The sequence below is a fragment of the Equus przewalskii genome, chromosome 18, assembly GCF_037783145.1.
Source record: "Equus przewalskii isolate Varuska chromosome 18, EquPr2, whole genome shotgun sequence".
In the NCBI taxonomy this organism is placed as follows: domain Eukaryota; kingdom Metazoa; phylum Chordata; class Mammalia; order Perissodactyla; family Equidae; genus Equus; species Equus przewalskii.
In genome coordinates, this window is record NC_091848.1 from 18379289 (window position 1) to 18404931 (window position 25643).

Consider the following 25643-nt stretch of genomic DNA (forward strand, 5'->3'; position numbering starts at 1 on the left):
TGTACAGAGAATATTCACATAGCCACCACCAAGACTTTAAAGTTAACATTTCCTTGTATCTGTTTTACCACATCTATCAAGTGATTTTAATTTCTGAAGCATTTCAAAAGAAGTTGCAGACATTCACATACTTTCCCCATACATATTTCAGCTTGCCTATCATTAACTGTAATAAAGTATTTAATCCAATTTTTCTTTTAAAGAAAAACTTCAAGGAAAATACAATGGATAAATAGTAAGTGTACCATTCAAGTAACCCAAATATCTAACAGGATACAAGATATTAACATCACGCTAAGAAAACGCCCACATGCCCTTCCCCATTTAATCCTTGTCACCAACACCCATGCATCCATTTTTAAACCCTGCCAACCACTTTTCTCCCAACATTAATTAGTTCTGCCTCCCTGACTCCAACACATAATAGCTAAGCTCACCTGTTTTTAGGGAATCAAATAAATGGAATCATACATTATGTCCTATTTTATGTAAGGAGACACTCACTCAGCATAATGTTTAGGGGGTTGATCCCAGTTGCTGCAGGTACCACAGTTTGTTCCTGTCTATTGCTCAGGAGTGCTCTGTTGTACAAATACAGCACAGTTTGTTTATTCTCTTGCTGACAGACACCGGAACTGCTTCCAGTTTACGGGTCAGCCCCACATTTGGCAGAGTTTATCCAGAGAAGTTGGTACTCCACCTCTGCGGTTCTTTCTCTTCCGGGATTTCCTCCCTTCTCCTCCAGCTGGACTCCATTACTCTGTAGCTGCTGTGGAAGTTGCGAGCTCTAATCTCTAGAGTTAGATTCCTCAAGACAGTGAGGCTGCCAACAACCTTACCCTCAGGCAAAACTCCATCGAGATAGGAAACTCACTTGAGGCCATTCTCTTCTTTTAAGAAACCTCTCCAGTCCAGTTTCTACTTGTTTCTGTTTGCCCTACAATGCACTCGTAATGTTTTTTCTCATGGTATCCAGAGACTGTAGCACACAGCTTGTGGGAGGATTTGTCCAACAGGAGACACTACTCCATTTTCTGAATTGTAACTCTATCACCCTTCAGAACACACTTGTTAAGACTGTAACTGACATACTTCCTTGTGCTTTTTTTCCGCTCAAGAGCTTGATTGAGCCATTCCCTTTCGATCAAAAGACCCATATTGGGTCCAGCCCCATGGCCAAGTGGTTAAGTTCACACGCTCTGCTTCAGCAGCCCAGGGCTGGCCAGTTCAGATCCCAGGTGCGGACCTATGCACCACTCATCAAGCCATGCGGCTGCAGCATCTCACATAGAAGAAGTAGAATGACTTCAACTAGAATATACAGCTATGTACCAGGGGGTTTGGGGGAGGGAAAAAAAAAGATTGGCAACAGATGTTAGCTTAGGTGCCAATCTTTACAAAAAGAGCCAAATTACACCAGGAAAAGAGGCCTCCAGGAGCTGGAGAGTATGAGAGATGGAGGATGGGATCCTGTAATTCTGTATGAACCAACACAAGTCCCAAATTCATCCCAAGGTGTGTATGCAGAACATACTCAAAGAAGCAAAGGTTTTGAGAACAGCAGATCTAAGCCTGTTCAGGACCCATGCTAACCCCTGAGTGGCGCATGTGTGGAGGAGATCCAAAGCAACACAGCAAAGGCTTTGAAAACTGAACTAACATTGGAACCACTGCCCACAGCACAGACAGTGAGAACCTGCAGTCAGAACCTAACCATGCTGATCGCTGCTTTAATTAAGAAACAAATAGGGGCCAGCCCCATGGCATAGTGGTTAAGTTTAGCACGCTCCACTCCAGCAGCCCAGGCACGGACCTATACCACTCATCAGCCATGCTGTGGCAGCGACCCACACATAAAACAGAGGAAGACAAGCACAGACGTTAGCTCAGGGCTGGTCTTTCTCAGCAAAAAAACAAAACAAAACCAAAAATAATCAACATTCTTCTGAGAAGATACGATCCAAATTTACACAACATACAAAGAATCAGGAAAATCTGATCAATTCTCAAAGAAAAAGACAATAACAGAAGCCAATCTTGAGATGATCCAAATGTGAGAATTGTCAAACAAAGATGTTAAGGCAGCTATTTTATCTATCCTCCACAGGGTTAAGGTATGTACTTGAAATGACAGGAAAAACAGAAGTTCTCAGGAGGAAAAAGTGTAAAAAGAACCAAATAGAAACTAACTGAAAAATCTGGGGAAAAAATGTTGACAAAATAACAAGTGTAGACAAAGGAGAGCAAACACTGAATAACTGATCTTCCCAAATAAGAGAATAACACAAGTGGATGGAAAAAATCTAATTTTAGTAAAAGAAAAATTTCCTGACAGTTTGCATCTTTAGCTCTTAACAGTAATGGAAAAAACCTAGAGATTTCCAACCAAGATGCTTTAATTTTAATCCTTATTATTCTATCTCCTCCTGAGGTCCTGTGAAGCTCCCACGATCCACCTTTGCAGAATATTTAGATGCTTGGTAATTTGTACGACACTGAATTTAAAAGAATGTTGGACTGCAAATGAGGAGACCTGGTGCAAGTCTTGGTTCTGTAGCTATGACAAAGAATGTGATATGGAACCACTTCTCTAAGCCTTAGTTCCTCATGTGTAAAATGAGGATCCACTCAGTGAGTAATGACAACTTACTTAGCTTTGTAACGTAGTCCCAAGATCTAATTTTAGGAACCCTCTCAGGGTCATTCCAGTTCCCCCAGATCCTGGCATTAGCCAAGTCCTTCATTGCTCTAATTACTTGTTTCTGGAGATAAGCAGAATCTATAGGTCAGGTAGCTGCGCCCAGCAAGTCTAGAACACTGTAAACAGATATAAATGCAAGCGACAATGCAAACCACATATGTAATTTTAAATTTTCTAGCAGCTACACGAAAATTTATAAAGAAACATGTGACAACTGATTCTAATAAATTTTATTTAACCCAATATGTCCAAATATTATCACTTCTTGCAATCAATATTTTAAAATCGAGATTTTACTTTTTTTTAAATTGACTTCAAAATCCAACATGCATTTTATATTTACAGCACATCTCAACTAGGACTAGCCGTATTTCAAGTGCTCCACAGCTATTTACTACCAGTGGCTACCACACACTACACAGTGCAGGTCTAGATGCGGGGGTGGAAGGGCGAGGAGGGGAGCACACTGGCAAACACGGGCCAAGGTGTCTCAATGACTAATCTACCTTCTACACAGACACACACACAAACTATATGTTGGTAGTGGTAATGATGTCTGCCCTGTTACAGGGCAGGGGGAGAGATCAGAGAAAGTCTGTTTTTGAAAAGAAAAAAAGAGGTAGATAAACAGCTTATGTATCCTCTCAAACTAAATGAATTAACAAGTATTTATTTTTATGAAAGCCACTGTTTATTCTATCCTATCCACAATTGAGGGGAGGAAGTACCATGTAAGGAACATATTAAAAGGCATTATAAAACAAAATACATTTCTCAATTAAATGATTTAAAAGACTGGTAAAGGAAAATGTGCCTCGTAAGTCCACAATATTCAAATCAGATGCCATGTGGTAACTTATGTAGTTTCTGAAATTTTAGCCGAAATATCAAATCCCTCCTGTGAATGAAAATAACAAAAAGCTTAAGTAAATTTGTAAAAACCTCTAGCTATTGTTTAAATGAATAGAATTCCTTATTTTTAATGGACTCTACAACAATTTTATTACCTAATTGTTCCTCCTGCAAAATAAAGGGCAAGAACTGACCTTTGTGAGAACCTAAGGTCCACCCCAGTTCTACTGTGCCCCACAGTTCCTATCTGCTCCATATTAGAACACTAGTACAGACATATTCTCAGAAGAGAAGACAGACTGTGGAAACAAGCCTCTACAACTTACTGCCAAGGTGGTTATAAACAGGAACAACGCTTTCCTCGTCTACAAAACAGAGATACTAACCTCACAGAGTTGCAGAGATGTTTAAATAAGATATCTACTCTCTGTCACAGAACACTTACTCATCCTTCCATTTCTGGTCTGGTTTTTACTTTTCTATTTATCAAAAAACCTTATAAACTAATCAAAATGTCTTTTGGTGTCTCCTACACATTTAAAATATTTCTGTGTAATCTGTTCTAAATCACAAACCCTTATGTCCTAAGTCTTTTTTTAAAGTATCAGATTATAATGAACTTAAAATGATTCCATTAAACATTTGAATGGAAATGAATGTCAAATCAGATGGACCTTTATACATATAGAATATAGTGAAATAAGAACATTAGCATTTTTTTTATGACCTTCCTTACAGGAGGAGATAGTAAATTGCCAGGAAAGAGAGAAAACAGGCATTGTGAAGGGTCTCTGTTCCAATGAACAAGGGGAAAAAAATCAAAAGATATGACTGAAACTAACTGGCTTAAAAAGGACAGAATGTGAAGAAGCAAACAGTACCTGTTAAAACGGAAAATTCCTGTCTTTTACATACTGAACTTTACTATGTTAATTTCTCTTTGGAGCAAAAACTAAAAAAATAAATAACAAAAATATGCAATATTATCCATTGGAAATATAGAGGATGGATAAAAGAAAAAATGGAAAAAAAGTAAAGAGACTCCAAATGGCTTTAATATAGCCACAAAGTATGCAATGGCCTATAGCTTCAAATTTTGCAGCTATATTACTAATATCAGACCATGCAGCCCAACCCTAAATGTGTTAGAACCTAATAAGACTGAATTTAACCTAGTATGGACAGTTTGAAGAGTTGGAAAAACTTAAAAATTAAGCCAGACAATAATCAGTGATAGGAAATCTTTTGTTTTAACATTATCTCACTAAACACCCATTCCTCTATGTGGGTCTAAGTTCTTCCTCTCACTCTATCCTTGGTTCCTTGAGATAAGAAGAGAGCTATGTTTTATCTCTGGTTGCACGGCACCTATACTAAGAACCCGTAGAAAAGGCACCAAACTTATTTGAAGCATGAAGATCAACTTTTAAATAACAATAGCAACTCACCATAACAAGCTCTACTGTTACATGTAACGTAAGGATTAAATCCATGTAAGAATCCAAACTTTCTTTGCCTTTCAAACAATACCACAATCTCTGATTCCATTTTAGACAGTATTATCAGCCTCATATCACACAACAATCATCCATTGGTAAAGATACAGGGGATCAGATAATACACTTCCAATGTGTTTGTATTCTGCTTTTCTGAGTCTATCATTTGTTTTGTTTTTAATAAAAGATAAACCATACATTTTCAAAGAGACACTTGCTCAGATACACGTAAAGGCATAGCTCCCTTTGGAAGAAATTCAGCTTGTAGCTGATTTCAGGTCCATCTATTAAGGAAAAAAAAACCCTCAAGACTAGGAGGGTTTTCCAATGTAACCCTCTTACTATTCATTTGAAAATTAGTTCTCCAAAGGCATGAATTCTCAATCAAAAGAAAACATCTGTCTATATGGCAATGCTATCCATTCTTCACATTTAATAATACCACCCCAAAATCATGTGATTGTGAAAGATAGATAATAAATAACAATGAATTTTTCTACAGTGAACAGAATTAATTTATAGATGATATGCTTAAGGAGTGTACAGTTAAAGGGAACACATCACTGGCTCCTCAATATGCACGACACTGCTTCTTGGGAGCTACCTCTCGGTAGGGTCACAACTCTTTCCTGTCTGATCCTCAGTCTAGCAAGCCATAATTTACTTTTATCAGTTCTCTTAGGATAACCAAGTTCTGGGATAAGAGATGTTAATAAAATACACTAGAGTAATTTACAAATGAGAAGAATGATTTACTAATTTACACTAAGAAATTTAATTGGCAGTAGATTGGAATATTCATTGATGCAACAGAGGCTGGCAGTGCCCAGCCCATATGCCCTCATCACTCAACTTTCCTTAGGAGCTGGGCTGCTTTTTACTACAAACACCTGAGTGCCATCTCTGGCCACAGGTTAGGTCAGGGAGGAGGTGCTGAGGAGCTAATGCCCTGTCCTCCCCAAAGCATGACTCCACCAATAAGGAATGGGAGTGGGCAAACAAATTACCCCAGCTTCCTCACCCCTTGAGCAGAATAATTCAGAGGCATGTCTGATACTGTCCCCACATGATTTGAGCCCCAATGGCCCACAAGAGTAACCTACTCTTTAAGGCATCTGTGCTGGCCTTCTTATCTTCCTTTTCTTACTTCCCCAGTCCCCACTATGGGAACTTTCTGGACTCACCTTTCCAATAAAATGGTTAGAATCAAGGGTCTGATCCCAGGAAGATCAAACCTAAGACAACTGGTCAGCATAGTTCCTGTCTTAGTAAGAAAATCTTGTTGTTGAACCAAATTAATTTTTAGAAGTTATGGGATGCCTTTAGAATCAGAACAGGAGAAAACAGGACTAGGGGATCGGTCAACAAAAGCGAGAGATTTTCCTGAAAATAAGAATCTATCTTTGGAACAGTTCAAAGAAAAAGGTATACAAATAGTTCTAAAACATATGAAAAGATGCAAATTAGAACCATAGTGAGATACCCATTTCTCACCTAAATTTAATCTCAAAGATTAAAAAAATATATATATATATCCAAAAAGTTCTGACTATACACTGTTTGTAAGTGGGAAAACAGGCATCCTCATGCACTGCTGGAAGGAATGTAAGATGGCACGACGCCTACAGAAGGGGGTTTGATGAACTGCTTCAATACTACCTGCACATTCATGCCCACCCCTGAAACTCTCATTCCTGAAACAGCCATGGGATAGTCATGTAATGGACTACATGCACATTCATGCCCACCCCTGAAACTCTCATTCCTGAAACAGCCATGGGATAGTCATGTAATGGACTACATGCACATTTATGCCCACCCCTGAAACTCTCATTCCTGAAACAGCCATGGGATAGTCATGTAATGGACTACATGCACATTTATGCCCACCCCTGAAACTCTCATTCCTGAAACAGCCATGGGATAGTCATGTAATGGACTACCATGCACATTCATGCCCACCCCTGAAACTCTCATTCCTGAAACAGCCATGGGATAGTCATGTAATGGACTACATGCACATTCATGCCCACCCCTGAAACTCTCATTCCTGAAACAGCCATGGGATAGTCATGTAATGGACTACATGCACATTCATGCCCACCCCTGAAACTCTCATTCCTGAAACAGCCATGGGATAGTCATGTAATGGACTACCATGCACATTCATGCCCACCCCTGAAACTCTCATTCCTGAAACAGCCATGGGATAGTCATGTAATGGACTACCATGCACATTCATGCCCACCCCGGCCCACCCCTGAAACTCTCATTCTTGAAACAGCTATGGGATAGTCATGTAATGGACTACCATGCAGCTGTTAAAAGGAATGAGTACTAACTCTATACACTGCTATAGGTGATCTCCAGTATAAGTAGATACATAGGTTTGCTTACATCTTTAAAAATAGCAACCAAGTTAAACCTAGTTACCTATTAAGTGGAGGAAGAAAGTAAGTAGATACATAGGTTTGCTTACATCTTTAAAAATAGCAACCAAGTTAAACCTAGTTACCTATTAAGTGGAGGAAGAAAGTAAGAATGTACCTCACTTTGAAGTAATACAAACGTTTTATATATAACTATAAAACAAAATTAAATCAAAAATTTTAAATCCTGAATACTAAAAATAAAACGAAACAAATGGACTCGACTATATATCAAGTTGGTGGGAAAATCAGACAAGTGGATTTAATTCAAGCACTTTAAAACATAACACTTTGACTGTAAACCCAGTGGGACATGAGCCAAAAAAAAGCAGTTGTCAATAATCATATTGGTGGTACTGGTTTAAATATATAGTTTATAATATAAAAACAATATTATGTATAATAATTTTATATTTATTTTATATATTTACATTTATCTTACATATTTTGTTTGTATACTATATTCTATATTTTATATCTTTAAATAATATATTTACATATTAAATAATATAATATTATATAATATAAATATATAGAAGAAAAAAGTTTACGTAAATACCATTAGGAAAAGAGATTTTTCAGCATAAGACGGAAATACTGAAATCAAAGAACTTAAATGTTAAAAAATAAAATCCTAAATTTGTATCAGAAATATCACAGACACACACTGCTTCCGGCAACCAGAAACAATGACTACCCTTAGCCCTAAATTGTGGCTCTAAACACCACTTTTCACCAAAACGAACCAGGCCTTCTTGGAGACATAGCTGATCTGAGGACTCAGGAAGAACAGGTACAAAAAGAGCTTTGGAACATCTTGTTAGGTCAGAAAACAAGGAAGCCATCAAAGACTACTAGAGTCGCGTCAAAAAGACTCAGAAGTCAACTTAAGCTCTTTTGGCCAAGACAATCTGAGCATCCGTAAGAATAAGAATAAAAACTACAATGCAATAAACATATCAAACATTTAAATCTAGAAGCTCACAATGACACTTTAAAAAAGAAATCCTCATTGGTCTACTTTTCCAGGACTCTAGGAAACAGCTCAGTACTTTGAAAATTGGTAAGTAAAGTCAAGAATCAAGTATTCAGTATGCCGGTTCCTGTGCAAACTGTGCCAAATACCTGATGAAGGACATTCCTCTTTATAGAAATAGGACAGATAATAAAGGTTTGATCTAATTAGGATATCAACATTTTGTACACTCATGGAAATTACAGATCTAGGCAATGATCATCATTGGTCACCTAATATCACAAATAGAGACAACCAAATATTATGCGCCTCTTCATGGAAGTTCTTAGCACTGCCTTACGAAATATTCTCTCACCCTAACCCCCTCAAAACAAAGCAAAAAAACTCCACAAAATGTGAATTAGATTAAGCTTTTAGATCTCATTACCAGTTTACCAAAAAGTACAATGGAGAGAGAGGCATTTTACTACAGGGATGCAATAAACTAAATACAGAATGAGGAAACCTTACACGACAAATAAAAGGGAAAAAAAATAATAAATAAAGACATAGAAGCATAAGATGTCCACAGCAACCAAACGTAATGCATGAATTCTGTTGTGATTCTGGAAAAACATTATTTACAAGAAGATGAGGAAAGCAAACTAAATGGATATTTGATGATATTAAGAAATTATCATCACCTCACTTCCATTAGGATGCCCATTATGTTAAAAAGCAAAACCAAAAACACACACAGAAAACAAGTGTTGACAAGAATGTAGAGAAATCAAAACCTTTGTGCACTTTTGTTGGGAACATAAAATGGTGCAGTAACTTTGGGAAAAAGTATGGAGGTTCTTCAAAAATTAAAACGAGAAGAACCACATGAGCCAGCAATCTCACTTCTGGGTATATATCCAGAAGAACTGAAAGCAGGATCTCGAAGAGATATCTGAACACATGCTCATCACAGCATTATTCACAAGAGCCAAAGCAACCCAAATGTCCATTGATGGATGAATAAAGAAAATACTAATCAGCCTCTAAAAAGATGGAAATCCTGTCACATGCTGCAATATGGATGAACCTAGTGGACATTATGCTAAGTTAAACAAGCCAGTCACAAAAGACAGCTACTGTATGAGTCTGCTTTTATAAGGTATCTAAAGTAGTCAAACACATAGAAACATAAAGTAAAGTGGTGGTTGTCAGAGGCTGAGAAGAGGAAGAAATGGGAGGTTTTTGTTCAATGGGTACAGAGTTTCAGTTTCGCAAGATGAAAAAGTTCTAGAGATCTGTTGTACAACAATGTGAATTACAATTAACGTTACCCTTAGGTGTACTAAGTGTACACTTAAAAATGGTTAAGATGGTAAGTTTTATGTTATGAATTTTTATGACAATTTTTTAAAGTATATTTCAAATTCCTTTTCAAATAAAAATAGTCAGATTTTAAGGTGTGATAATGGAATTGTGGTATATATTTTTAAACAGTCCCTATCTTTTAGAGATACCTACTGAAATATTTGTGAATGAAATCTTGGGATATATATACTGGCTCCAAAATAATCGAGCGTTGGGGGTAGGGGAGACACAGGAATAAGGAAGTCAGAGATGAAACAAAACTGGTGACTGTTGCAGCTGGGTGAGAGTTCATTATGCTAGTCTCAAGTGTATATTTGAAATTTTTCACAACAGAAAGTTAAAATAATAATATACACCTGTTGGCCAATGGGGTCTATTAATGCAATGAGATAATTACAGAAAGTACTATGAAACATTTATTTAGGAAAGGAGCTGTAAATCACGATGATTTAAGATGCAATTAGAGGGGCTGGCCCCATCGCCAAGCTGTTAAGTCTGTGAGCTCCGCTTCAGCGGCCCAGGGTTTCGCCGGTTCGGATCCTGGGCCGCGGACACGGCACTGCTCGTCAGGCCATGTTGAGGCAGCGTCCCACATGCCACAACTAGAAGGACCCACAACTAAAAAAATATATATATATACATATTACAATTATGCACTGGGGGGATCTGGGGAGAAAAAAAGCAAAAAAAGGGGCCAGCCTGGTGGCGCAGCCGTTAAGTTCACATGTTGCGCTTTGGCCGCCCGGGGTTCGTAGGTTCGGATCCCAGGTGTTGACATGGCACCGCTTGGCAAGCCATGCGGTGGTAGGCGTCCCACATATAAAGTGGAGGAAGATGGGTACGGATGCTAGCTCAGAACCAGTCTTCCTTAGCAAAAAAGAGGAGGATTGGCAGTAGATGTTAGCTCAGGGCTAATTTTCCTCAAAAAGAAAAGCAAAAAAAAGATTAACAGTTGTTAGCTCAGATGCCAATCTTTAAAAAAACAAAGATGCAATTAGAGTTACAATAACTTGCACCTAGGCAAGTGAAGAGTAAGGCAAAAAAGAATACTATGAATCCCTCAAAGTTATTATATCAAAAACAAAGTTGGGGATGGGGCTGGGGTGGTAGAGGTAACTTACATACATTCCCACAAAGCATTCCTTTATGGCATTTTCAGAGCAAAAAAGTGAGATACTACATAGCACAGGTTTAACTCGGAATGCTATGGCACTTCTCAGGTTCATGGGAAAACCACCATTTTGAACCAATACCTATAAATTTACTAGTGCATCATGAAAACCTGCAGAAATGGCTTCAGTGTCCTCTGCTAGACTATAAGCAAGTTTGCTGTAATCTTGGCCTTCTTAATTTCTAACACTAATCCATATATAGAACTAACACAACCATAAATGAACATAAATGTCTGTGATCATGACTTAAAAATGATTTCAGAGATTTCAACAAAATTGGGAAATGCGTTCGAGATAATCTGATTTAACCTACAGTCTATGAGCTGTTCCAAAAACAAAACAACACACAGTGTGTATGAGAGGCACATAAATATCCCATGAGGACAGGCACTCAGAAGAGAGCGCCAGCAGCACAGCACCCACACCCACACCTCAGATACCCAAGAGGCCTGTGCAACAGATTCTCAGGGGAAACGTGCCACAAAGTTAAGACTCCAACAACCAAAATGACTAACGGGCTTCAAACTTCAAACAAAAAGCCAAGGGTGGACACTGCAAAGGCCAAAGTTGATTTACCATGGAGCTGCTTCTGACATGAGAAACGCTGGAGCTCCAGAGGAAACACCAGATCTCAGGACAGTTAATGAGTTACCCAAGCACCCTAAAGAAGGCAGCCAGGGTTTCATAAATTAACAAAGAACCACGTGCTCCTCTGTGCTAGGTAAAGCCAGGAAAAAAATTCTTATTTTCCCCCAACATTCTCCATTAACTGCTGAGACAGACAGAGACAAGGAGAAGAGAGAGGGGAAAAGGAGGCAGGAGGAGGGGCAGGGGGAGGAGGGCGAGGTCGCTATTCTTCCCCAATGAGAATTGAGAAGAGAGAGAACGGAAATCTTCCTCCTAGCAACATACTGACAAGTCCAGCTTTAAAATGAATCATTTCCTAGGAATATTTTCACAGGTAACTTATCCACTCATCCTGGTTCTAGTTAATTTGTAGTAGTTTTTATTTCAGACTGATGCATCTACCATTTCCAACCAAATGCTATACACCTTAATCAGTTTCTATAGCTACCTGATTCAATGTTTAAAAATAAAACTTTGATGAAGTAAAAATAATGAAAGTTTTTGATAATACACTATAGAAAATATTTAGAAGTAGAAAGTATTTTTGTTAAGTAATTAATTTAAAAAAAATGAAAGTCAAAATTCATTCTCTGCTATTTACCGATCCCCAAAATACACAGCAAGATCATTTAGGTAAGGAATTACTTTTTATAAGGGAGAACCATTCTGATTCTAATTAACAGTGATGAGATCACTTGGCCTGGACTTTAGAAATTTAGTCCAGTTCTGTCATCTAATTCTACAAGAGTACTTGCCAAAAGACATCTGCAGAAAAGAGCAAATTCCAACTCGACAGTCTTTCTGTGGCAAAACAGAGCTGACAGATTTTTACTCCACAGAGGAAGGCTTCTAAATGATCTTTATAAACAGGTAAGAATGGCTCTTCTGAAAATTATTCACTAACTAAAAATAGAACTTCAGACATTTTCAATGCCCTTTAACTATAAATATTAGGATAAATAGAATATGCAAAAACAGACTATTTTAGTAAGATGATAGACAAAAACACAAGCGCTATTACTGCCACTATAACTTAAGTTTAACAAGGAAATTCTATTCACAAAATACAGTCAACTTGTTAAAATACAAGATCATCACTATATAACAATATATATAATAATCCTGATAGCCATAACCAAAAGGTTCTAAAATGTACAAAGGAAATCTTCCAAGTAAGACTTTTTTCTTTTTTTTTTTTTTTTTCACTTAATAATCAAAAATTAAGTATCTTAAACTACATTGTTTTAAAAAAACATTTCTTTATACTCCGGGAACAGATGTATATTGTTAAATTATAAGAAACTTTCAAAATTCTTAATAGATTCTTAAAAATAAGAGAATAATAAAAAGAGCAATTAAAACACTGGCATTCGGAGCAGGAGGCATTCTTACCATTGGCAGTGCATTGATGTGGGGATGTGCAACTGAGTATCCGGTACCACCAATCACAAGTTGCTGATGCTGAGAAAAAGGAAAGTAAAATATTCAGTGTGCCCTAAAACAAGTTCAGTTTAAAAGATTTCCCATACAAAATGTTACATGTATGAAATGCGTTTTATTTATGTCTTTAAGGTCCCTACCAGCAAATACCTTTCTCCCCCTAAGCAATTGCTATCATAAACAACAGCAGCAACTTGAGTGCATAATAGTGGCAGGCACTGAATCTTTACAGATTTCCTAAAAGGTCAATGCAAAGAACAACATGAGACTCAAAGAGATGAATTTGCACATAGGTGCTCTCACCCCCATTCAACTCAGTGCAAATATTACTGCAATAAGGCCCATTATTGTATGTTCATAATCTATGATCATGAGCCATAACCAATGGTATAAACTTACATTCTATATATTCCGTTTAATAATAAAGAGAAATACACGATTGGTTGTGAAACAATTTCAATCAAAACTTAAACTTTGATCTCCAGAGTTTACATTTTATAGCTTACCCAGTCTTCTCCATTGCTAAGTCACAGCACATTATTTCCATGAAGCTTTTGTGTAAATACACAAGTTGTTTTTCACACTCTTTGTCAGAGGGGTGACCCTCAGGGGGAACCCTGACCAGCACAGGGTCCACCATGTGCTAGAGCAGAGCACAATCTTCCGTGACAGTACACGCCGCTGCCACAAAAGGAAGGGAGGAGCTTCACCTCATATACCAAACAGGTGAATTAGGTCAGTAAACACTAAAAAGTTAACTAAGCAAATACACCGAATAACTGCAGAAAGAATTTAATCCCTTGAAGTTTTCTCCCCTCTGATTTTATCTTTCATTGACTGGAACTCTGATTTGTGCTGATGACCAACTCCGTGGCCATACTAAGTAACGGTGCTACTGTATAACTTTCTGGTAGTTAAGTTATAAGGAAATTTAGGAATTAAAATAACATTTAGTAAACACGCCACACACTTACTGAAATTATAGATGGGTTACTTCCACATACAATATCCCACTAGCTTCTAGTGCTTCAAGACAGGGGAGAGACTCCCAAAGCTTTGTGGCACAAGACACTTGTGAGCTAGTTAGGAGATCCATTCTAGCACCTATTGGGGAAACGTTCCACAGATATCATGACTGAGTCCAAACAAACACTACATTACGGCTAGGTTCTGTTTACCTCAGGGTCATTTGTTATGAACATCAATTATTTTACTATAAAGTCTTTATGAATTTTTGAGCTATAGGCTATATTGGGCTATTTGTTATCCAAAAGTTGGCAGAGCACCCTTCACAGAGAAAAGTTTTGGCACACCTTCATTCTATTTCTTTATAAATAATTACCATTTGCTACTGAATTATGTACATTTTAAAACACATAAAACCAACGTAAAAAACAAAGAGAAATTACTTATTTACAGTGCTACAATCTTGTCTGCAACATTCTAAATTCTTAACTTTTATGTCTTTTTAATCATGATGGTTTTATATCACTATTAACTAATATCTCAAGGTACAACTTACTCTTAGAGCAAGGCTCACCAGTACCAATTATGAATGTATGCCTATATGTCAAATATCTTTCTTGATAATCTCGCATTTTTTCAGCCACCTTCTAAAATTATTAGACCATGGCAGGTGCAAAGCTCATTCTAGGAGCTGAAGTCTCAGCTCCACCATTTTCTTGTTTCCTATTCTTATTCATGTTTCTTATATCCCGTTTGCTTGCAGAAATCTTTAAGTTATTAGTCTGTTTTGTGGGGTTTGGTTAAAACTAGATAATATAATCCATAAATCTACACAAACACAAGTAAATTTATGGCAGGAAGCTTAAATACATGGCAATTCCCAGAAACGGACGAATTAATGGGACTGCCACTGTTGCTTTGTGAACTCCCACTCTTCCCAATACCATTCTGTGCCATGTTACTTATACATGACTGACATCAGGGCCAAATGAGGGTACAAATTTGAACCCTGTATTAAGTATTAATAATGCTTAATTTTTTAAATCTAAAGTGAACATAGGTAGACTAATAGGGCACTGCACCCCACTGGATACTTGTTTTCACTACTGGGGGTGTACATAACACAACACAAACACACACATGTCTAACTTTGGAAAATACTCTATTAAACCACTCCAGTTGCTAGTCTTTATTTTTCCTCTTCTCTCTGGTTCTCTTCTCTCTTCTGTGGTCAGTGAGTCCTTCTCTCATCACTCTCAGATGTCTCTAACCTCAGTTTTCTCTAATTATCTTTTCTCTACTTCTGTTTTCTTCACTCATTCATTTAGCTTTTCCTATTAGATGACAGCTCCTTAAGGGAATAGGCCACAATAGTGATTAAATAAATATTTAAGTGGTTTAATAAATATTTGACTCTAGGATTGGAAGGATGAATAAATCTGTGAAAAATAATGTGTCAAGAGGTATGCCCATTTGCACACACAATACAATCTGAAAAACTAGGCAATTTCTAAAAAAACGTATAAGCAGGGCCATATTTTGGTTTCTGTACTAGATGTTTTCCTAGTCAACTCATTTACCTGTGCCCTGGCCATTGGGCAGTGCATCTGTAAAGTATACCACACAGTTCTTCAGCTTATAGCGAACATCTGAATTTTAAAAGATATAATTATATATTCTACAGAAGAATTTCAAAAATCTCAGGTGTATTTAAGATAATCTGACAGAATGTATATTAAAACTATTTGTACTAAAGTAATTCAAGCTGTCCAAAAAACAAAAGCATGTTTTTTGACACCTGCCTTTGTAGTCTCCCTTGTTCAACATCCTCTACTCTTGCCACAGCCCATCCCCCTGCCTCTGTTCTCTGCACTCTTTGGCTGCCATGACACCGCTCATTCCTCTGCCAGAAATATCCTTCTACTAAGGTTCTCTGACCACAAACCTAGCCCATCTCTTCTTTAAAGGTTCAGCCCAAATCAGCATCCTCCCTTAATTATTCACCCCATTATCTGAAGAGAGAAACAGGAGCCTCCGGTAGAATTATGTGCGCCATACTCTCTTACCATGCCTCCCCCAGCAGACTTCTCGTAACCAGAGACTGATTTGTTCATGTTGCTGTCCCACCACAGAACTAAGAACAGTGCCTTGAACATACAGTTCTTAAGATACATATGTTCATAAAATGTTATAACATCTGTATGTGTAGTAGGGATAGGTACACACATATTTGAAAATAAAACACACCAGAAACTGAATTACAGCACAAATAAATCACGTTGATAAGGAAGAACTCAACAGATTTTTACTTCAAAAATATTTAGGAGAGCCTGACTACATCAATATTAATATATTAATAATATTAATCAGAAAGTGATTAATAAAGGTTGATTTTTACCACTAAAAACACTCAAGAGCATGTTATAAAATTAGCGTAAAACTATCAACTACTCTGTGTACTGCATAAACTAAACCTATTTTCTTTACTTCTTGTGATGAAATAAATGTTTGTTCGCTTTGGTTTGTCTCCAAACAAAAAGTTTTGCTTTTTAGAATCTGTATTTCAGAACGTTTTACCTAAAATAAATGAAGTATTAATCTCAGAAAAGGCTTTCAGAATAGAAACAAACACTGATGACTCAGCAGACACCCAAAACCTACCACCTCCACTTAAGAGGATTTTTTTTAAGATGCAAAATCCTGTAAAACAGCACAACAGTGTATTTTGACTGATCTTCACAACTACTACCCTGCGGTCTCTAGAAGTAAATTTATTTGGCTTGTAGCTCTCTTTGAAAAGCTAATGGATTATGGGCCCTTTCCCTAGGAAAAGGTGCAAACAAAACGAAAATTGCTTATAATTTAAAGTAGCAACATAATCTAATCTCGAACTTAGTGGCTAGTAACAACTTCAAGATACCCGGTATCCTTAAGAAACAGAAGTTACAAATGAATTTTTTAAATTTGGAGAATTTGGAAAAATCATCCCAAGAATTAATTAAAAAAACATAACAATCCTACCATAATCAATCTGCTTAGAAAGATTTTTATTAAATGAACTTCTGGGCAAAAGAAAAGTCACAGATAAGGTCCAAAGCAAATTGCTTAGCACATGACTGAAACCACAATAAATGAACAGTGATTACCTCCAACAGGAACAATTTAAAAAGAAATTTATTTGTAAATCAAGGAGTTTCAACTGAATATGATCCATTTCACAAAAGACGACTTAGCTGCCTTCTTCCACATGGCAATCTCTAATAACAAACTTTGCATTCAGCAAAGCCTCTAAAGCATTATATCCTGTGCTCCCCTACCCTAGTCTCATTTCCCAGGGAATCACACACACACACAATACTCTAGACAGCTGGAAGATGAGGTACGTGGAAAAGAGGAAAGAGCTGTAACAGAAGGACATCTTAAGGACACTGACCCCGAGATCAGACTCAAAAGCAGAGCAGTCTGATGAGACACAGCTTTGCCATCACTGGTTATGATTTCACTTCCCTGTATTACCTAAGTGACTTAGGGAAAACGGAATCAACAGTTGTATATTATGATCCCAATTTTATAAAAATAAGATATACTCAAGACCACAAGCCCACATAAAGAACAATTTAAATATTCCCTGGTGTCTAATCATCCTATTATTACCTTAGTTGAGTTAGTTTCATTGATAGCATCATATGCGGTTGAATTTTTATATTAAATTTATACCAAAAAAACTATTGTGCAAGAATAAGACAAAAAGTTATCCAGTACCCCGAAATTTGCCTGTCAGAGAGTAAGCAATGCAATAAAAAACAATAAAATCCACAAACTCTTTTATACTAAGCCATAGAATTTTTAAAATTAAAGTTAGGTTTGGGCAGTTTCAAGTGCTATTAAAAGTCAAATTTATTTTTTAGGCACAAACATCTCTATCCATGCAAAGTTTCACTAACTTTCAGTGACAGAACTTGAACACGAGAAAAGGCTTACACTCAAACTTTAGTTGTAATACTAGAAAGATGATATAAAAACATATGGATACATATATATTACTGTCAGTCACTTTTTTAAAAAAAGAAAGTCCATCAAGAAAGTGTAACTAGAACTAATTTCTTTTTCTCTTCCAAAACACTGTTACTAAATTAATGGTGCAACTTACAATTTATGATGCCTAAGAAACATGACAGATCTGACATTGTTTTCTTCTTAACACAAAGCTGATACCAGCTATAGCTTTTTTTTCTTTAAGTAGTTTGGGAGGAAGAAAAAAGTAGAAGGGTGACAGGATGCAGTAGGCATAACGTAAGGATCTAAGAAATAACAGGATAAAAAAAAAATCAAACTTTGCCTACTTCAAATTTGCCTAAGATCACACAGGCAGGTATCTTGCTACTTAACAAATTAGAAGAAAAAACGGACACAATTCTTTGATCTTACTAGGTTTCTCACTCTTCCCAAGGGTAGAATATTTAATACAAGATACTAAGAATTTGAATAGCTAATTAGGCTAGGGCAACACAAAATCCATTCTGCTGAAAAATACACTCCCAGCAGAAATGACAACAGCTCTGCCAGGGATGGTGGGTCACTGATTAACTCTGTCCTACAGAAACACCTTTCCAGATTCTCACCTGTGACACAGGGGGGGTCCCTCACCCAGATTTAATTGGTCTAGAGTAGAATGTACACAGCAGTTGCATTTAGAAGCACCCCCAGGTGATTCCAGTGGGGGTTGAAACCCACTAGACTATGTGGCAGGAAATGGCAGGATGGGGAATTTTACCAGATTCTAATTGTTAATCTGTTGGTGTGGGTGGAGGCACAGAGGGATCACTTCTTTGAAATATTAGCATTGAAAAGTGAGTGGTTCTCAGAACTAGAACAGGAAACGTACTATATCGAGCAAATTACAAGTTATTAATTTGATTTTAAGATTAACAATAAGAAACAAAAGATACAACTCAACCCCTCTGTCCAAAAATGAATTAGAAAAGAAGGACAGCAATAATGAGGACACTTTAGACAGAAAGAGACGTAGGAAGACCACAAAACAGAGGAGTTACCATTAAAAAAAAAGCACAAAGGAGCAGTGCTGATACCTACGTCTAGATAAAGAGATACATAAAGACCAATGAGACTCAGCTATATGTGACAAAATTATTAGTAGGTAGAAGTTATAGAAAGGTACTTTTTCTGCTCAATATAGTGGAAAACTGTCACACAAATCAATGGAAATGTTCAAACAAAACCTAGATCTATCACTCAGCAAGGAAATGATTATAGTGAGATATGACATGGGGTTGTATTGTGCGCCCTGTCCAATTTTTTCCAACTCGGCATTCAAGTGTGCTGCCAGGGCCACCAGCAGCCTCTGTGGCACCTTTATGCAAATTAGACTCCAGCAGGACAACTTAGAAAAATAGAGAAGCCATATTACAGCACAAGGGTTAAGAGCCTGAACTGTGGAGCCACACAGCTCAGACTTGACCCCCAGGCTCTGAAACTGAGTATGCCAGACGAGCTAAGACAAGTTACTTAACTTCTCAGGGACTTAGTTTTCTCATCTGTAAAAGAAATGGTTACGAGAGTTGAATAACTTAATATTGATAAAGTGCTAAACAGTGCCTGGCATAGGATTCAGTCATTTTTAAATAACAGATGTAAGTAAAAAGGAGCCCTTTCCTCTGAGAAGACACAGTCCCATACCAGGGAAATGGCTTGGCTGACAGAACGCGGTGTGGATGGCAGTGCTCACCGGTCCCCGTGGCTGTGCACTTCTGTGCAGAACACAGACTGCCTGCTCACACCCTGCTGTGCTGTGACTATGGCTGTGGAGCCCAGTGATACTACGTCTCTTGTGAGGTAACATAACACCACTAGTACTCAAAAAAACATTTAAGCGTTGATAAAACTTTTAAATTACAACATATTTGGAGTGTGCTTGAACATGGCAGTTGTCCTGACTAGTGGGACCCGACAGAGGGCCAATGAACACACCTGACCAGTGCAACAACACAGTGATGATGAACACACCTAACCAGTGTGACAACAAAGAGTGACAGTAAACACACCTGATTAATGTGACCAGAGTGATAATGAACACATCTGACATCTGACCAGTGTGAGCACAGTGATGATGAACACACCTGACCAGTGTGAAGACAAAGACTGACGATGGACACACCCAACACTCACTGAAGCGGAGGGCTCAATCACACTTCCAAACTGTCTTCAATTTTCACTTTGTAATGGAAAAGGAGAAGCTTCTTAATGTGTTTTTTTTTTAATTAAGAACATGCCAGCAGATAATTACTAAAATGAAAATTGTCATTCTGAAGTAGTTTAGACAGAAAGAGAAAAAATATATTTACATTAAATTAGGTGGGTTAGGTTCAGAATTTTAAAATGTTATCTTTCTATCTACTACTGAAGTCTTCGAAAGAAGCACTTGTGTGTGTCTTTACTAATAGCATTTCCTTACAGATATTCACAGGAAAAAACTTAAAAACTGGTTGCTTTGACTCTATATTTTTAAAATTGGTATAACCAACGTATAACAAATACATTGCCTTCACAGTAAGTTAAAACAAATTTCTCATTTAACTACTATATTTCTATCAAGATGGCTGTCAGAAATACACTCCTTTAAGAAATCAAGCCTATCCTGTCTTTTACCTAATTCATTCTAAGTATATGATAAAATAAATGATATATTCATAATTCCAGAAAGGGCCAAATTCTCATCCGATTTGACAAATTGTTTTCAATTTAACTTTATTTTAATGTTTGATGTATGTATGTATGTATGTATGTACGTATGCGAGGAAGATTGTCCCTGAGCTAACATTCGTGCCAATCTTCCCCTATTTCTTGTATGTGGGATGCCGCCACAGCATGGCTTGATGAGTGGTGCATAGGTCCACGCCCAAGATCTGAATCCATGAACCCCGGGCGGCCGAAGCAGAGTGTGTGAACTCAACCATTATGCCACCAGGCCAGCCCCTCAAATTTAAAATGGAATACTTAAACCACCAAATACAAGCTATGTTGTCTGTCTGATCCACTCAGGACACACAAACACAGGGATAGGGACACACGCACACGTGTGCACAGACTCTCTCCAGGGTCATGAAAAGAAAGACAACCACCTTTCTTAAGTAATTCAATTTATTAACTTCCGTACAAAACACTACTCTCACTGCTCACCATCCAAATTATAACAAAGCACTGACTGAGACTATACAAACACTACAATTACTTCATCTTACTTTTCAGCTACTGCTATGCAATGGTCTATGAGCTGGCAAACTATGGCCAGAAAGTAAATACTTTTGGTTTTGCAGGGCACACGATCTGCCACAACTACTCAACTCTGCTATTACAGTGCAAAGCAGCCACACAGAATACATAAATGAATGGTATTACTGCTTCCAATAAAACTTTATTACACACACCAAAAAAGGGGGGAAACAGCCAATACTTTGTTGACCATGAAGTAATTCCCAAGACCACCCAAAATTCTACTGATCCAGGATGGAACGGAAAGCTTCTAAGTTAAATAAGGTAAAGATACCAAAAAAAAAAATCAAAGTAACAGACCAAGTGAAAAACATTATTCAAGCATTCTCCACTAAAACAATATAACCACTCCATGAGAAGGAAATTTTCTTCCTAAGTCCTTCAAACCTATTATCTTATGTGGCACCATATAGAATAATGAAGTTTGATCAGAAAAGTGAGAGTATTAAACTGTCAGTATTTCTCTGCCATCTTCAGACACTTAGAAGACAGTGGAGGTAGAATGCAAACAACAAAGGATTTCTACTCTTTCTGTTTAAAAACTCACCTCTGTCTCATCATACCCACATAACCCTGAGCACATCCCCGTCTGTAAAATGAGGCTACGAGCTGTTACTACTACACACTGCAGAGAGGGCTCAGCGCTAGACAGCTGGCCAACAAGGATGAACCCAGTCTGGCTTATTCTAAAAAAAAGGAAAAAAAAACAACTATGATTTAAAAACAAGAGAGCACCAATCCTATTAAATCTCTAAAGATGGTTTGCACAGAATTAATACTAATAAATATCAGCTAAGTATAACTGATATTTATATAGCTTAAAAAGGTACAAAAGGGTTAAGAATAGTATAGTGTAAAAGATAAAAAATTTAGGTTCTAAGCAAAAAAACTGTTTATGACTTACCATGAGATTATAAGAACAGCAATGGGACTTATTAAAAAAATCAAAACAGACAAACAACAAAGAAAGAGAACGATGAAGGCACAGAAATAGCAGAGCAGTCCTGGAAATGAACCCTCTTGGCCAGGGCAAAGGGAAGCAAGAAAAACGTTGGCCTTAAGTTTTGTCAGTACTAGCTAATGTTCACCAAGTAGTGAGAGAGAAGAAATGGGAGTTATTACGCATACTTTGAGAGAAAATGAGTTTGTATTTCAGCTTTCTGACATGGTTAATGACAACTGGACACCAAAAATCACTTCTATAATGTGAACTAAAATGTTACTGAAAAACATGTTTTCACATTTTCTAACAATCATAATCCACAAAAAAATCTGGGAAAGAAACAAAGTAAACTGTGTATTTGTAATTATTTTCTAAAACAAGTTTATAAAACTGTCTATACACAGAATTACATTTAAAACAAAAGGTCAACTTTCTTATCTTTCCCCAGTTCTCTAATATCAAAGTAACCAAAGATTCCATCAACCACAAAGGACCTAGATGCCATAATGAACTCTCTCCAGTGATGCAATAGTTACTCAAGAAAATACAAACCATGAAGAAAGCCAGATTCTCCTTCAAGAGACTAGGAAGAAATGTAATTTAAAGCCTTTGTTTATCTCTAAGCCAAGTTAAATGGTAGGGTTGTTTGTTTTGGGGGATTTTTTCTTACTGACTGTAAGAGTTATCCTGCAATAGACGACAGAACTGTGGGGAGAAAGGAAAGGGAAAAAGAGAGGGAGAGGGGAAAAAGAGGAAGAAAAGATTTATTAACCTCTCTACCAGACATTGTTAATACTAAAAGTTAGCCCTTTAGCAACAATGGAACAAAACTTACTAAAATACATCCGTAAGTAAAGATCCTTGCCCTCAGTTTAAATTCCCGTGGAATTTAGAATTAAGTGTTATGTAGAAGGTGATAAGTGCCATGAAAACAAAAGTCCACCTAGGGTGAGGGGACTCAGGAGTTTTGGGGGAAGGGAGGAGGTGGTACCCCCAGGTTGCAGTAGTAAGTAGGATGGTCAGAACTGGTTTGTATTTCCAACAAGAGTTGGCAAGACACTCAGGAAGCTATTGCATGTTCTATGTTCCGTATGCAGGCAATCATGTATGAAGACGTGCCTTAACTTGGTGTTGTCAGCACTGGAAGCATACCTAGAACATCCATATTCACAAAATAGGTCGCATGTTACAATCACTCTAATTTTTTCTTGCCTATATCTCCTGTGTATTATGAAGCCATAATTCCTAGGATAGATACTAGGCATTATCAATGACAGGTTATTTTAAATACTTCGCATTATAATATTATGGAGGCCATCATAAAAGTTATAAATGTAAAAGAAAATATCTTAAATAAGAGAAACTTTCATAACTGTTGTCCAGAGGCTGTTCAAATTATTTTCATACAAGCATTCTTACAAAGTTTTTTTTTTTTTTTTTTTTTAAAGATTTTATTTTTTCCTTTTTCTCCCCAAAGCCCCCCGGTACATAGTTGTGTATTCTTCGTTGTGGGTTCCTCTAGTTGTGGCATGTGGGACGCTGCCTCAGCGTGGTCTGACGAGCAGTGCCATGTCCGCGCCCAGGATTCGAACCGACGAAACACTGGGCCGCCTGCAGCGGAGCGCGCGAACTTGACCACTCGGCCACGGGGCCAGCCCCCTTACAAAGTTAACATCAAAGAGCTTTGAACTTTTTCAAGACACTGAGTACTGGAAAATAGAAAAATGCCACTGAAATGGAATGTCTGGTCACTTGTTTAGACAGCAGACTCAGTTTTTAAATATCCAGCAAATGCTTACAATTGCACCTAGTACTACATACTTTTCCCTACCATCACTACCTTAAAATTCCTAACTAGGTGACAACAACAACACACAAATGTGGACACAGACGAAGACTTCTTCATTTTCCCCCATTGTGCTCAATATTCTTCAAGAGAGAAAAAATAAAGAGGAGACAATAAGACTAGTTTGTGAAAATGAACAAAGCTAGAACTATAAAAGACTAGCTGAACTTTTTTCAATACCTTCAACTGTAAACTGGAAAAAAAAATAAGAGTGTCTCTATAGCTTGTGGCTACTATCATACCTAAAACAGAATCTGGATTCCAGTGAATACTAAATGAGAGCAGGGAAGAGGGGAAGAATTTGTGGAGATAGGGAAGCAGCAACAAAAGCTTGCCTTTTCCTCATAAGAAGGGAAATAAGCCAGAAATTATTTAAAGAATACTTCTAGGTAACCATCTTTCCCACAAAGAGGATGAAAATCTGTCATGTGTGGTTGTTCACTGGCCTCTTGATCTCAAGTCAGGGCTAATCAATCAGATGAAAAGAACTAGGATGACTCAGACTCAACTAGACAGACACAAAACCTAAGTAGGCCACACCTGAAACCTGTTTACTCAGAAGGATCTAGAACAGGAAAGGCTATCAGGGGATTATCAAGCCAGACATGTCAGCAGAATATGCAAGTCAGGAGTTACTGTCTTTGTACCTCTCCCTCCTACCACCACCAAGTAACTGCTCTAGTACAAGGGGGCAAGAATTCACAGACGGGATGGAAGCTACGATGGCTTAGAAACCCCAAGATCCACAGAGGAACCAATACCATCTTATAAGAATCTCATAGGCATAGCTGCCAGGGGACCCAATCCATCAAGGGACATGCCCAGTCAGAAGAATGCACCACAGCTTCCGACCAGGTACTCACTCCCACTCCAGACGCAGTTCACAAATCAGGGACCACTTTGCTATGCCCCATGTTGACCAGTAATATTGCTGACATTCCACCTTTACGTTTCAAATTAAACAAGGTCATTTATCAGTAGAAGGAGAAAAGGTTTGGTGAACCCTTTCCTCACAAGGCACCTGGGTCCTCATCTCTACTCTGCCTCTAGGGTGTCAGTGGTCCTGGGCCTAGAACTTAAGCCTCTATGGGACTGATTCACTTCCTATAAGCAAGAACTGGGTTTGACTAGGTTGACCTCCGAAATCCTTTGAAGTCTTTTAAAAAATAAGAACTAGGCTCACAGAAAACCAGGCCCTCAAAGGAAAGAAGAAAATATCTCCTGACTTCTGAGAATTAAGGCAGCACAGACATAAAACCAAACAAACTAAAAGATATATTACCAATAGCATAGAAAACCTGTTTTGATGATATGAAGGTTAAACATAGTTAAAGAAAAGCAGTGTAGTTCATAAAGAAATTGAGACCCAGAGGTTAAATATTCTTACTACGGTAACAAACAAACATTAAACTCTGTATTGCTAGTACACTCAGTATCATTTAAATCTCATAACAAGCTTGTACAGTAGGTATTATTGTCTGTTTCAAAAACAAGTTAACTGAGGCTCAAAGAAGTTCCTAGACCAAGATTTATAGATGATAAGAGGCAGAGTAACTGT

The 25643-nt window shown here is 37.5% G+C and overlaps 1 protein-coding gene across 15 annotated transcripts in view; it reads right to left on the minus strand.

Annotated features, from left to right (window-relative positions):
• The window catches only part of TBL1XR1 (TBL1X/Y related 1), a 167385-nt gene that overhangs the window by 72782 nt on the left and 68960 nt on the right, over positions 1-25643 (minus strand). For 13 of the 15 annotated variants that reach the window (XR_011529081.1, XM_070582390.1, XM_070582384.1 and 10 more), the window contains one exon: positions 12993-13061. The exons of 1 other annotated variant lie outside the window; for it this stretch is intronic. The gene's annotated coding sequence lies outside the window, so the exon portion shown is untranslated. Of the gene's footprint in view, positions 1-12992; positions 13062-13546; positions 13724-25643 lie in introns of those variants that run through there. One more of the 15 variants, XM_070582392.1, reaches the window with a different exon arrangement.